Here is a 12,200-nt window from a genome sequence, read left to right as displayed (position 1 = left end):
AAACACTAAAAGATATGTTTCTTTTCTTCTTTCTCAGTATCTTAGAGTCTCAATTAAAACTACTAGCCCATGGCCACAAGTCAAATACTAGCCCAATTTGAACTATAAAATACAGCACGACCAAATTCAAGTTCACTTAGGTGTATTAGTTTAGGGAGTCGACTGATAATAGATAACAAAATTGAGTTAGGTTGGGTATAGGAAACCTAATACAAATTTGGTTATTATAAAACGCTGATTTCCTTATTGGGAAATTAGTACAGTTCTAGTTATATGGAAACACCGATTTCCTTAATAAAGCCTCTTTGAAATCTATACATAGGACAAACGACCGCGTACTCTGAACATATACTATAGACTCTTTTGCGAGACAGAACACATGATTCCCCGGATACACTTCTCTTAATTTACTTCTTTATATGTCTAATAAAATTGTTTGATTGCGTGATTTTTAATAATAATTAATATAAATTTTATGCTTATATTAGAAAAACAAACGCTGATACAGGTAAACATGGCGGGAGCAAATACTCGGAGCAAACTACCAAGGTTTATGATCATCTTCTTGCAAATTAATTATTATGCATATAAATATTATATTTTAACCAGTGGTCTGAAGGTTTACCGATTACATTTCTGCCTACGATAATTTAAGCAGATACAGTGGTAGGAAACATGAATTATAATTTGTTTGGTTACCTAGATCCTTACCAAGTTCGTCATAAGGTGGTCAGGGCAAGGATTTTAAAGATTTGGAAATCAGGAAATCGAAAGACAAAGGAAGTGTATGCGCTGGAACTGCATTTAATGGATGAAAAGATAAGAAAATCCCCTCTTTGGATGAATATATCTTGAATTATGTAGGGAAAATATATGTTTATTGCAAATCACAAAAAACCCAGAGGCATGCAAAGGTACAAAGCAGCTGATAGAAATATTAGAAACCCAGCTGGTGGAAGGGAATTTATATTCCATCGAAAGGTTTAATCTCTCTGCCTCAAAGGAAAGTTTACGAATTGTTAACTATAAACACGTTTTATGGTTTACCAAGTTCAGCAAAGTGAAGCAACTATACATTGGTGAATCAGGATTTCCTGACCACAAATTTAAAAGTGCGAAAAAAGTGAAGGACACCACACTCCATCTAAGTAAGAGCCAAGATACCTTTGTATTTTCCATGCAACATATATAAGATACATATAATTGACAACATTGTTACTTGCAGATACTATTAAAAGATTGAAATGTTTTTCAGGTATTACTATGGTTGCATTTGATGGCCAAAAAGGGTCTGGCGAAGTTCATAAGAGAGAGATAGTCATCGAAGATACAAAGTAAGTAACTTTGATTTAAAAGGTATATTATTTCTAAATTATGAACTGAGATCCTTAATAATTTGACGATTAATCTTATGACGTTGTTGTTTGGGTTGAATGGTGCAAATCAGTTGGAGAGGGTGTTGTAGAGGAACACACAAATACTCCGATAATTTTAATTATTACTGGAACGTTTTTAAGTGAGATCCAAGGTTAGAGGTGTGTTACTAATTAACCGCAGAAAGTGCTGACATTAGCATTTATTCACCTAACAGATAACTATACCTTGCAACAGATGCACTTGAATTAGCTACTACCACTGCCTATAGAGTGTTAATAAATTTGGATATACCAGAAGTCAATAAATTCAAGAAAAAGTAAGTGCGCGTAATAAAATTAGGACTATATGACTTTTACCTTTCCTGAGTTGATTTTTTATTTTAATCTAAATAGTGTACTTGCTTTCACTAGATTCAATTTTATCTTTTTGATATAAGGAAGAGAGAACCAAATCATATTGTTGATTATGTTTCTCATGATGTTGTTGATCGATGGGGGTGGATGAAAGTGGTGACATAGATTATGTTTTTGGTGATTTTGTGAATGTGTGTAGTTACCGGTTTAGTAAAAATATGACAACTGAAAGTGGGGATGAACATCTCATTTTTATGTGTTAGTTAATGAACGATTTTATGGATTCTTATGATCATATAATCCAAGCATGTACATTGTATTACATTGTTATTGCTATTAGTAGATACGCGAATGAATTCTAGAAGTTTCATTAAACATTAGAAACTTGATACAGTTGTTCAAGAGAATTTATCAACGTGCAACTGCTCGGAAAATTCGTAAGCAATCAAATTGGTTACATATACTAAATCAGATGATTAGAAAATGATTAGAAAATGATTAGAAAATGATTAGAAAAACAAGTAACAACGTATTAGAATCTTATCTGCTAAAAAATACTGTTTACCAAATTGAGCAGGCTTATACCATTATTTTTTCACCAAATTGATGCTTTAGTATCACGTTGTTGTAGCTCTTACGCTCTAGTACATGTCTTTTGTTAAGTAAAAGACTAGAATATTGTACTTTCAAAGTAAATTATCATCAATTTAATCTTTTCATGGAGTTGACCCAATTTGAGCACTTCTGTTCTGTATCATTCTCTAAATATATTGAAATATGTTTTATTCAGAAAAAAGACATCTCATTTGCTGCTCTCTCATCGTTATCATCATTACATTCTAAACTAAACTAAATTGCTTCCTGAATAGTCTTCCTATTTTCACTGGGATCATCCGGTTGTGGCGCGCAGGTCATTGTGACTCAGTTGTCCCCGGATTTGAACCTGTGTAAATTTATGTCGTGGTTTTAGCAGTAAAAAAAACCCATTGACTCATACCTCCAGATTGATCAATACTCTTAGAGACACTGGTAGTCGCTAATGCAAGCGCACCTGTTGTAAGGGATAATGGTCTGTTAGGTAAAAAAAATGAAATTGTCGGAACATGTCTTGGTTAATTATAAACGGACCACTAACCTCGAAACTCGATTACAAATGCTCTAGTAATGGTAACAATTATTGGAGTATTGATGAAATTAAATCAAGTGATTGATTATGTTTTTTGCTGGAAATAAGTGCCTAAATGCAGACTGATTCGATTAGTACTGATATTATTAGGTGTTTACTAATGTAATAAAATTATGAGTATACCATGGAATGAGAAAAAAATAAATTATGTAAACTGATACTAACATGGGAGGTTGAGCCGGGGCCGGAAGGCCCCGGTGATACCTAGTAAAGATACAAAATAACTCCTATAATATTCCACAGCCGGACTCCCCACAAAGATTTGGCAATTAAGCACAAGTTCAATTAAGAACTCTCCCCCATAGAATGTCATTCCCGAAAGAACAACAAGAGCGACCTTAATTTCATAAGAAAAGAAGGACTTCTTTGGATATAACAAATCACATACGAATATGAGTTTAAATCCAAATAGTACTCAACTAAATTAACCACAAGAAAACCCATGATTAATCTAATCAAAAATGCTCAACATAAGAGAACTTACGGAGCCTCACAATATATACATAAAATATGGATCAGGGAAGATCAATACTGCGTAATAGACAAGGATTAATTCTATTTTCCATCACTATTTGCACAATGACATACAATAGACATAATCCTTGAAAACAAAAGTTCCTCCTATCTTCCATCAATATTTGCATAATGACATAATAGGCTTCAAACTTTTGTAATGTCAAAAGTTCATTCATTCTTTTATCAATACATGCATATCGACATAGGAAAGACTTAACTTTTGATAAGGTATGGGACAATCATAGTTCACGAACGCAAACACACATATCCCATAACAAATTGCAATATATAAAACCATAAAGATTAATACTGCAAAAATCATCTTCCAAATATTTTTTTTAGAATTTAAACAGATAAAAAACATGAAGATGAAAACTTTGGACATAGCTATGTGTAATCACAATAATGGCTATTCCAAACTCTAGTTATTCTTCTAAACAACACAAGAGAAGAAGATCTACTAGGCATAAAACTCCTATAAAGCATTTCACTTACTTTGAATACTCTTCTCATATTCTTTGTATTCATCAAGCTCATCTTCGATCAGATCAATTCTAGATTTCAGAATATCCATCTTTTCTTCAAGTCTCTTGGAAGAGGCTTCAAGTTCACTTTTCAGGGCACGAACTTGTTCCAAGACAAGATTCATAGTTAAAGAGAGCTTATCAAAATGAGAAACAGAGATGTTCCCGTTTAGAGAAGAACCATGATTGTCAGGGCTCATCGCATTATCAGAAGAATCAAACCGTATCTTCTTAGATGGAAAGAGAATAATCCAAACATCACTTTCGTTGCTTGAAAGACTTGAAGTGGACATGATAGAAGAGATAGATGAAATGTTTATGCTAAGGAGAAAAACTTCATCTTAAAAGGAGCTGAGGATAGGAGATAAATATCTAAAATGACCTTTGACCAAAAACCCTAACTGAATTTGGTTATCCTCAGAAAAGGTCTTAAGGAGAAAACTATTTGTAAACAACAGTTCTAGGTTAAAATAAACAAAAACAGAAATATTTCATCACAACCCTCTTGAAGATTATGATTTTTGTCTAAGAGGGATAGACAAAAAATTATTAATACAGAATTATAAACTGTAATTGTTCCAATCCACTACAGGACAGGGTAACTTCTTATGAGGGGATGAAGTATTTGTTATACCTTGTTTCTGTCTTGTTTATAAGAAAGAAGCGTTCTATAAAGCCGTTGCGCGTTAGCACGCGCATCCGTTTTCTTGGCCCTCTCTGATTCGATCCAGCCACAGGTTCCCCTACGGCTACCTTGTTACGACTTCACCCCAGTCGAAGACACATCATCCTTTCTTTCTTTTAGCACAGATTTGAATACCTTAATTGTTGATTTTCGTAAACTATGAATTTTTTGGGAAATCTCTTTTACAAAGGCCGAGGGTTTTGTATGAGATTTCTTTTTCTTCTTCTGCAAACAATGTTTGACAGATGAGAGCTTTTCCTGTTTCTTAGTGCCACAGGTTTTAAGATGATCCTGATAATCACATGAGGAAATCACAAGATTAGGTACTTTCTTGTGATTTTCTATACGATCCTTGTCGTTAAGGCGACTTAAGAATGATATAGAATCATGAGGAATTTGCTGACAATTTTTAAGCGGCATAGTCGAAGAGGTTCGATATGTCTTGTAAGAATCACGATTGCAACTGATCATCTCCAATTTTAATTTAGACAATTGGCATTCCAGATTTTCAATCCTTTTAATTAAGACTTCCTTTTCTAGTTGAAGTATTTCTGAGGAAGTAAGATTATTTATCATGGAATAATTAGGATTGTTAGGAGGACAGACGTGATTATCAACAAAAAGATTAAGAGAACCATCACAAATATTATCCTCAGGACAGTAGTCAAGAGTATCCATTCATGCTTTAGTTATCTCACTCATCTCTGTATCAGGACATTTAGAAGTATCATGAACATTTCTATAACACTTGAAACTAGTATGGTTAACATAGTTTTTCTGAACCTTTTTATTGATTGACTGAGCTTTCTTTTGAGACTTTCTTTTACTCTAAGAGATTTCTTAAGTTGTTGTTAAACAATGACATAGTCGAATTAAAGCAATTCTCATCCCCTTTATCAATCAATTTAGGACGTCGAGACTTACGATCAGATGCAGCAACATGGTTGGTAAACAGATGGCGCTTCTCTATTTTTTCAAGTTCGAGATCGAAAATTTTCAACTTTCCAGCTAGGGAATTTCTGGAAAGTGTATCAAGGTTATTTCCCTCAATGATGGCATGCTTCTTAGAATCGTATATAGATGGAAACGATCTGAGAATTTTCATCACAATATCCTTTTCAGGAATGGTCTTACCCAATGCAAAAGATGCATTAACAATTTCGGACACTTTGTGATTAAACTCATTGAACGTTTCTTCATCTGCCATACAAAGGTTTTCCCAATCAGAACTAAGGTTTTGAAGCCTAGCTTCTTTCTCATTGGTGTGTCCTTCAAATACGGTTTCTAAGATATCCCAGGCTTTCTTAGACTTTGTGCACATAGTCACATGGTACTCTCTGGGGTAATGGCATGTACGATAGCATTTAAGCCGTCAGAATTATGCTTTGCAGCAAGAATTTCTTCTGGACTGTATCTACATATATCCTTCGGTATAGATACATCTCCTTCTGTATTAACCGGAGGATCATAGCCATTAACAACACGTACCCATGTTTGAAAATCACGAGCTTGAAGAAAAGCATGCATAGCATTTTTCTACCATAAGTAGTTTGAGCCATCGAAGACTGGTGGTACGTTTATGGAGATAGAATTTCTTCCCATAGAGTCAGATCGCTACAAACAAAGACTTATAAGGTCTTTAAACGTGTTTGCCTGCTATGATACCAATTGAAAAAGTGGGGGTACAACAACCACACCAAATATTTCGATTAGCAATCTGTATGGACTAACTCCAATATACTTTCAAGAGAATCAACTAGACTTAATCTTAATAAAGTATATCAAAGAGTTATGTCTCTCTTTCTCGATTCAATTCTTACTCAAGCAAATAGAAATCTGCGAGTCTAATTGAATATAAGAGAAATCACTTGAACAGTACCAAAGACCAATGTTCAAGTATCAATCAATTTCAATCAACAATCGAAGGTCGGATTTCCCAATTGATTGATTAAAACACACAACCTGTGATATTTCAATTATAAAGATAAACAATATAATGCGAAAAAGAAATAACACAGACACCAGAAGTTTTGCTAACGAGGAAACCGCAAATGCAGAAAAACCCCGGGACCTAGTCCAGATTTAACACACATTGTATTAAGCCGCTACAGACACTAGCCTACTACAAAATAACTTCGGCCTGGACTGTAGTTGAACCCCAATCAATCTCACACTGATCCAAGGTACAGTTATGCTCCTACGTCTCTGATCCCAGCAGGATACTACGCTCTTGATTCCCTTGGCTGATCTCACCCACAACTAAGAGTTGTTACGACCCAAAGTCGAAGACTTTAATAAACAAATCTGTATCACACAGAAAAGTATACGGTAATAGATAAATGTATCTCCCACAGAAATACCTACGAGTTTCGTTCCGTCTTTTGATAAATCAAGGTGAACAGGAACCAATTAATAACCCGGAGTTATATTCCCTGAAGAACAACCTAGTATTATCAATCACGTCATAATAATCTTAATCGACGCAACGAAAGAAGATATTGTGGAATCACAAACGATGAAAAGAAGATGTTTTTGATTACTTTTATATCTTGCCTACCGGAAATATCAATCTCAAGCCAATCGTTACGATTGTACTCAATACAATAGAAAAAACAAGATCAGATCACACAACTACAAGAAAGTAGTATCGGTCTAGCTTCACAATCCCAATGAAGTCTTCAAGTTGTTAACCTACAGGGTATCGGTAGAAACCTAAGGTTAAAGAAGAATCGACTCTAGCTTATACAACAAGTATCACACAGGAGGTGTGGGGATTAGGTTTCCCAGTTGCTAGAGTTCTCCTTTATATAGTCTTTCAAATCAGGGTTTGCAATCAATGTTATCTTAATAACAAAGCATTCAATATTCACCGTTAGATGAAAACCTGATTAGATTCAAGCTAATATCTTTCAACCGTTAGATCGAAAACTTAGCTTGTTACACACAAATGAAATGCACGTTTTAGGTTTCTGTAACCGTACCCAAACATGTACATTCGTTGGTTCAACAATAGTTAACCAAATGGTTAGCCATATGAGCACTTTTATATCAACCATATTCTTTTTTACCATAACTAGTTCAAATGACTCAAATGAACTAGTTAGAGAGTTGTTCAATTTCTTAGATCTTATAGAAGTATACAAGACACAATCGAAGCAAAAACGATTTGATTCACTCAAATCAATTCATGAACTTTATAGCCACGATTTGCAAACTTACATTCCTTAGTTAATATAAGTACAAGTTCACGATTAATCGTTTTTAGAAAATAACCAACCTAAGTACGCGGACTAGGTACGTGGACTTAAGTACCCGAAATAACCAACGGATTGCATGTACCAATGCAAGGCATGCCCTTTCGGCTTTCAGATATCGGAGTTGAGCATCTCTTATTGTGCGGTTGAAGTAGTAAATCGGTCGTTCGACGCCTTCGCCGTCTTCCTGAGCGAGGAGTGCGCCGATGGCGACGTCACTGGAGGATGTGTAAAGAATCAGAGGTCGTCCCTGCACTGGAGACCTCATGACTCCCGGTGACAATAATATCTGTTGTATTTTGTGAAAATCTTCTTGTTGAACAGCTGTCCAGGTGAAGCTTGCTCCTTTTTTCAGCAGAGGTGTGAACGAAGCAATAAGTTGAGCTAATCCAGGAATGAAGCGTCGAATATAATTTACCTTGCCCATAAAGCTCTGTAGTTCCTTCACGGTACGTGGAGGAGGCATGGTGGTAATAGCTTTTGCCTTGTATGGGTCGACTTTGATCCGTTCAGCTGTGACCAGGAATCCTAAGAATTTTCCGAAAGAAACTCCGAATGCGTACTTTAAAGGATTCATTTTTAATTTGTATTCTCTGCATCTTTCAAACACCTGCCTTAGAACTTCGAGATGAGATGCTCGAGTCTTCGATTTTACCACCACATCATCAACATAGTCTTCTATTTTCTTGTGCATCATGTCTTGGAATATGGCAGTCATGGCTCGTTGATAGGTGGCACCAGCATTCTTTAATCCAAAGGGCATCACAGTGTAGTGAAAATTACCAATGGGAGTACGGAACGCAGTCTTGTTGGCGACATGTTCATACATCTTGATCTGGTTGTACCCACTATAACCGTCCATGAATGAGAACATACCGTGACCATTGGTTGCATCGACGAGCATGTCAATGTTGGGTAGAGGAAAATCATCCTTTGGACAACATTTATTCAAGTTCCTGAAGTCGACACAACACCTGATTTGACCATTTTTCTTCTTAACATGTACCACATTTACTAGCCACGTTGGATGAAGAATAGGCTTGATGAACCCTGCTGCCAACAGTTTCTGGATTTCGACCTTGATTTTCTCCTCGACTTCGTGTCTAAATTTTCTGAGCGGTTGTTTGACAACTTTGGAACCAGGGATGATGTGCAAGTGATGGGTGACGAGTTTGTCATCCAGATCCGGCATTTCTTCGTACGTCCAGGCAAAGACATCTTGATATTCTTTCAACAATTTTATCAGCTCGGTCCGCTCCTCTGGTGATAGTGCTGAACTGATCAGGATTGGCTTTGGATCGTCTTCAGTCCCAATGTTGATTGTTTCAAGATCGTCAGTAGTAGAGTCAGTGCCGTCCTGTAGTTGTCGTGGGGAATCCTGGACTTCTTCTTCAAGTGATAGCTCACTCTGACACGATTCTTCATGGTGGGGAGACTTTTCATCGTTCTCCCTGATTAATTGCTAATCTTTTCGTCGGTGATAAATGACTCTCCCTTCTACATCTCGATCGGTCGTGAAGTTTGACCCTGGAGTTGAGACTTGATCATTATGGCGTTTAGTCGGTGTGGTAAGTAACTTGATCATTTTAGCAGCTGAGGATGACGGATCGTTATCAGCCTTCTCGATAGTCTTCCAGCTTGGAAGTGGAGTACTGCGAATCCTGCTTGGAGGTTCCGGGACGCCTTTTTGAGATTCAAGGAACTCAGTATCATAGACGGGAGCATAAGGAGATGATGAAGCCGGAATGCGAACGATATTGTTGTCGAGCAGAGCCTTCATGCATTGATGGTATGTTGAAGGAACCACCTTGTTATCATGGAGCCATGGGCGTCCCAGTATTATGTGGTAGTCATCTTCTTGCTCGATCACATGAAACTTTGCTTTCGATCGAATCGGCCCAACCCTCAAATCGATGTACTCATATCCATATGTATGGCTTTGACTTCCTTCAAATCCTTTCATTAGGATGAGATAGCGAACGATTTTACCTTGTGGGAATCTGGCCATCCTGAGAGTCTTCATAGTGACAATGTTGGTGGAAGCACCGGTGTCGACAAGAGCTCTTCTAAATTCGGTGCCTTTGATGAAACCAGTGACATACAATGCTCGGTTGTGTCGTTCATCCATCATGCGATCTTCTTCTCCAAAAGAGATGTTGTCGATTGAATGCCCAGGCACTAGGGAGACTTCTTCAACTGATGGTGTTGGTGGCGTTATTTGCACGCTGGATGATATCTGGTTGAGTGCTGAAAATGCGTCCGTGCGCTGATCCCTGGAGAAGTGTAGGAGTTCACATAGATTTTCGATCAAATGTGTGACCTTTTTTTTCTACCGGATTCTCGTATGTGGTGAAGCTGTGAGGGTCAGATGACGCTTCAGTCCCCAGTGTTGAGGCTTCTGGAGCGGAGATACCGCCTAACTCGGATGTTAATCTGATGAGAAAGTCGAGGATGTGGTTTATCGTCTCCTTCATCAGATCCATGTTCCTAGTATAGACCTCTAGGATTTGATCCAATTCTGCCAAAGTCGGGATCCCTCTTCCTTCCATGCCTCCAAGTGTAACATGAGGAATGTTGCCGTTTGAAATATTCTGATCTGAATTAGTTGAATTAGTCCTAAGACCAACCATCTTGTGGAATTGTGAGATTGCAACCGAGAGAATGATCTCCCACTGTGGTCGCCAATCTGTGGATGGGGAAAAATGATTTGATGGTTTTTAAGGAATTAAGGAGATGACCGTACGGAGGAGACTCCTCGAACCGAGCGAAATGTTAAACCTCACACAGATGCATCGCTGCAAAGGGGGTGATTTAGATTCGAGAGATCAATCTGTAGTACTCCGGCCTAAATCAAGACAATGACCGTTCCAGAGTAAATTCAGTCACAAGAGATGATGGGTTGATCTGTAGGAGGGAAGCTGAGAAATGCGTGGAATCAATAGTAATCAAAGATTGTGGGTGTGTGAATTCTGAATATGATAAGCTTTGAATGATTGAAATTTATCAATTGAGAGTAGTTGCTCAATTGATGAGTTGATGATCTCGTGTTGTCAGTTTGACGTGAGATTGATGATACTGATGATGCTTCAATCATGATTCAGAGACTTATTTATATTGATGGAATTTTAGACACCATGATCCCATGAAGTGTGACAATAGATGGAATCAAGGAGTGGGAAAGTGGAGATCGTGTTTGAAACCAGTTGCTCAACATGTGGAGACTTGGTCGATTTTCCACCCACTACCTCGTGAATTCCTTCAACTGACTACACGATTTGCTCACATTCCATCGTGTGTTTAAACACAGGTGTCGTAGACCGCCAGACCAAAACCCTAAGTGATATCCTCCCAAGTGACACGATTGACGTCTCGTGGTCTGTTAGTCAATTGACGACTTCGTGGTTTTATGGGACGATGAGTCCATGTAGTTGCTGAGTGTCGAACATGATGTTCTGAAACTCATGAATTGAACATGTCATGAGACAGAGGTATAATTCTTACAATGAAGTGAGCAAGTATTGATCATTCGATGGATCGTTGATTATTGATTGTTGAACCAATATTCCTTGGTTTGAGCAAATATTTATCATCTGAGCAAGTGTTTCTCATGTGATGAATTGTTGAATATTTGATCGTCTGAGCATGTGTTGCTCATCTGATGGATTATTGGCAGGGCACCAAAAATATTAATTAGAATACTGGTCGTTGAACCGAGCATAATTAATAAAATTAACGACCACGAGGCCGTCGTAAAATTATTAAGGTTGGAATCTAGAATGATGATCCTTGGATTCAGAAACCCTAATTTGATCAATTGATGATGAATTCATGGTTCGTCAGAAGTTTAACCATAGGACGAAGGAGGGAGCGACAATATGAGACCGTGGATCAACCATGTAGTGTCCATATGCTCACGTGAGCAAATACGAAGAACTCCTGAAGAGTTGATGATTTGTTGGTGGAAGAATGATTAAATGCTGGCTTAATCATTTATTCAAAAATGCTCGTCTGAGCCTTAGGTGAGAAAACCTAATTAATTATGACGAGGTGAGGGACCGACCATGGAGTCATGAAACCGGCCCTGGGTTGTCACGTGACTGCCTGACGATCACTTCATGAAAATCCTAAGTGTTTGGAAGAGTTTTGGACCTAATACGAGCAATTGTGCAAATTAGGTCGAAACTGTGAAAATTGATGGGACCGGATTCCGTGAGCCAAAGAGCCAATCTTTGTCGGTCAAGATAGCGTTCTCGTGTCCCCAAGGCATCCGCATCTCAGTTCTGAGAATTTTGATATTTTCTGGCG

Source organism: Papaver somniferum, chromosome 7 (genome assembly GCF_003573695.1).
Source record: "Papaver somniferum cultivar HN1 chromosome 7, ASM357369v1, whole genome shotgun sequence".
Classification (NCBI taxonomy): domain Eukaryota; kingdom Viridiplantae; phylum Streptophyta; class Magnoliopsida; order Ranunculales; family Papaveraceae; genus Papaver; species Papaver somniferum.
Note: the sequence above shows the minus strand (reverse complement) of the source record.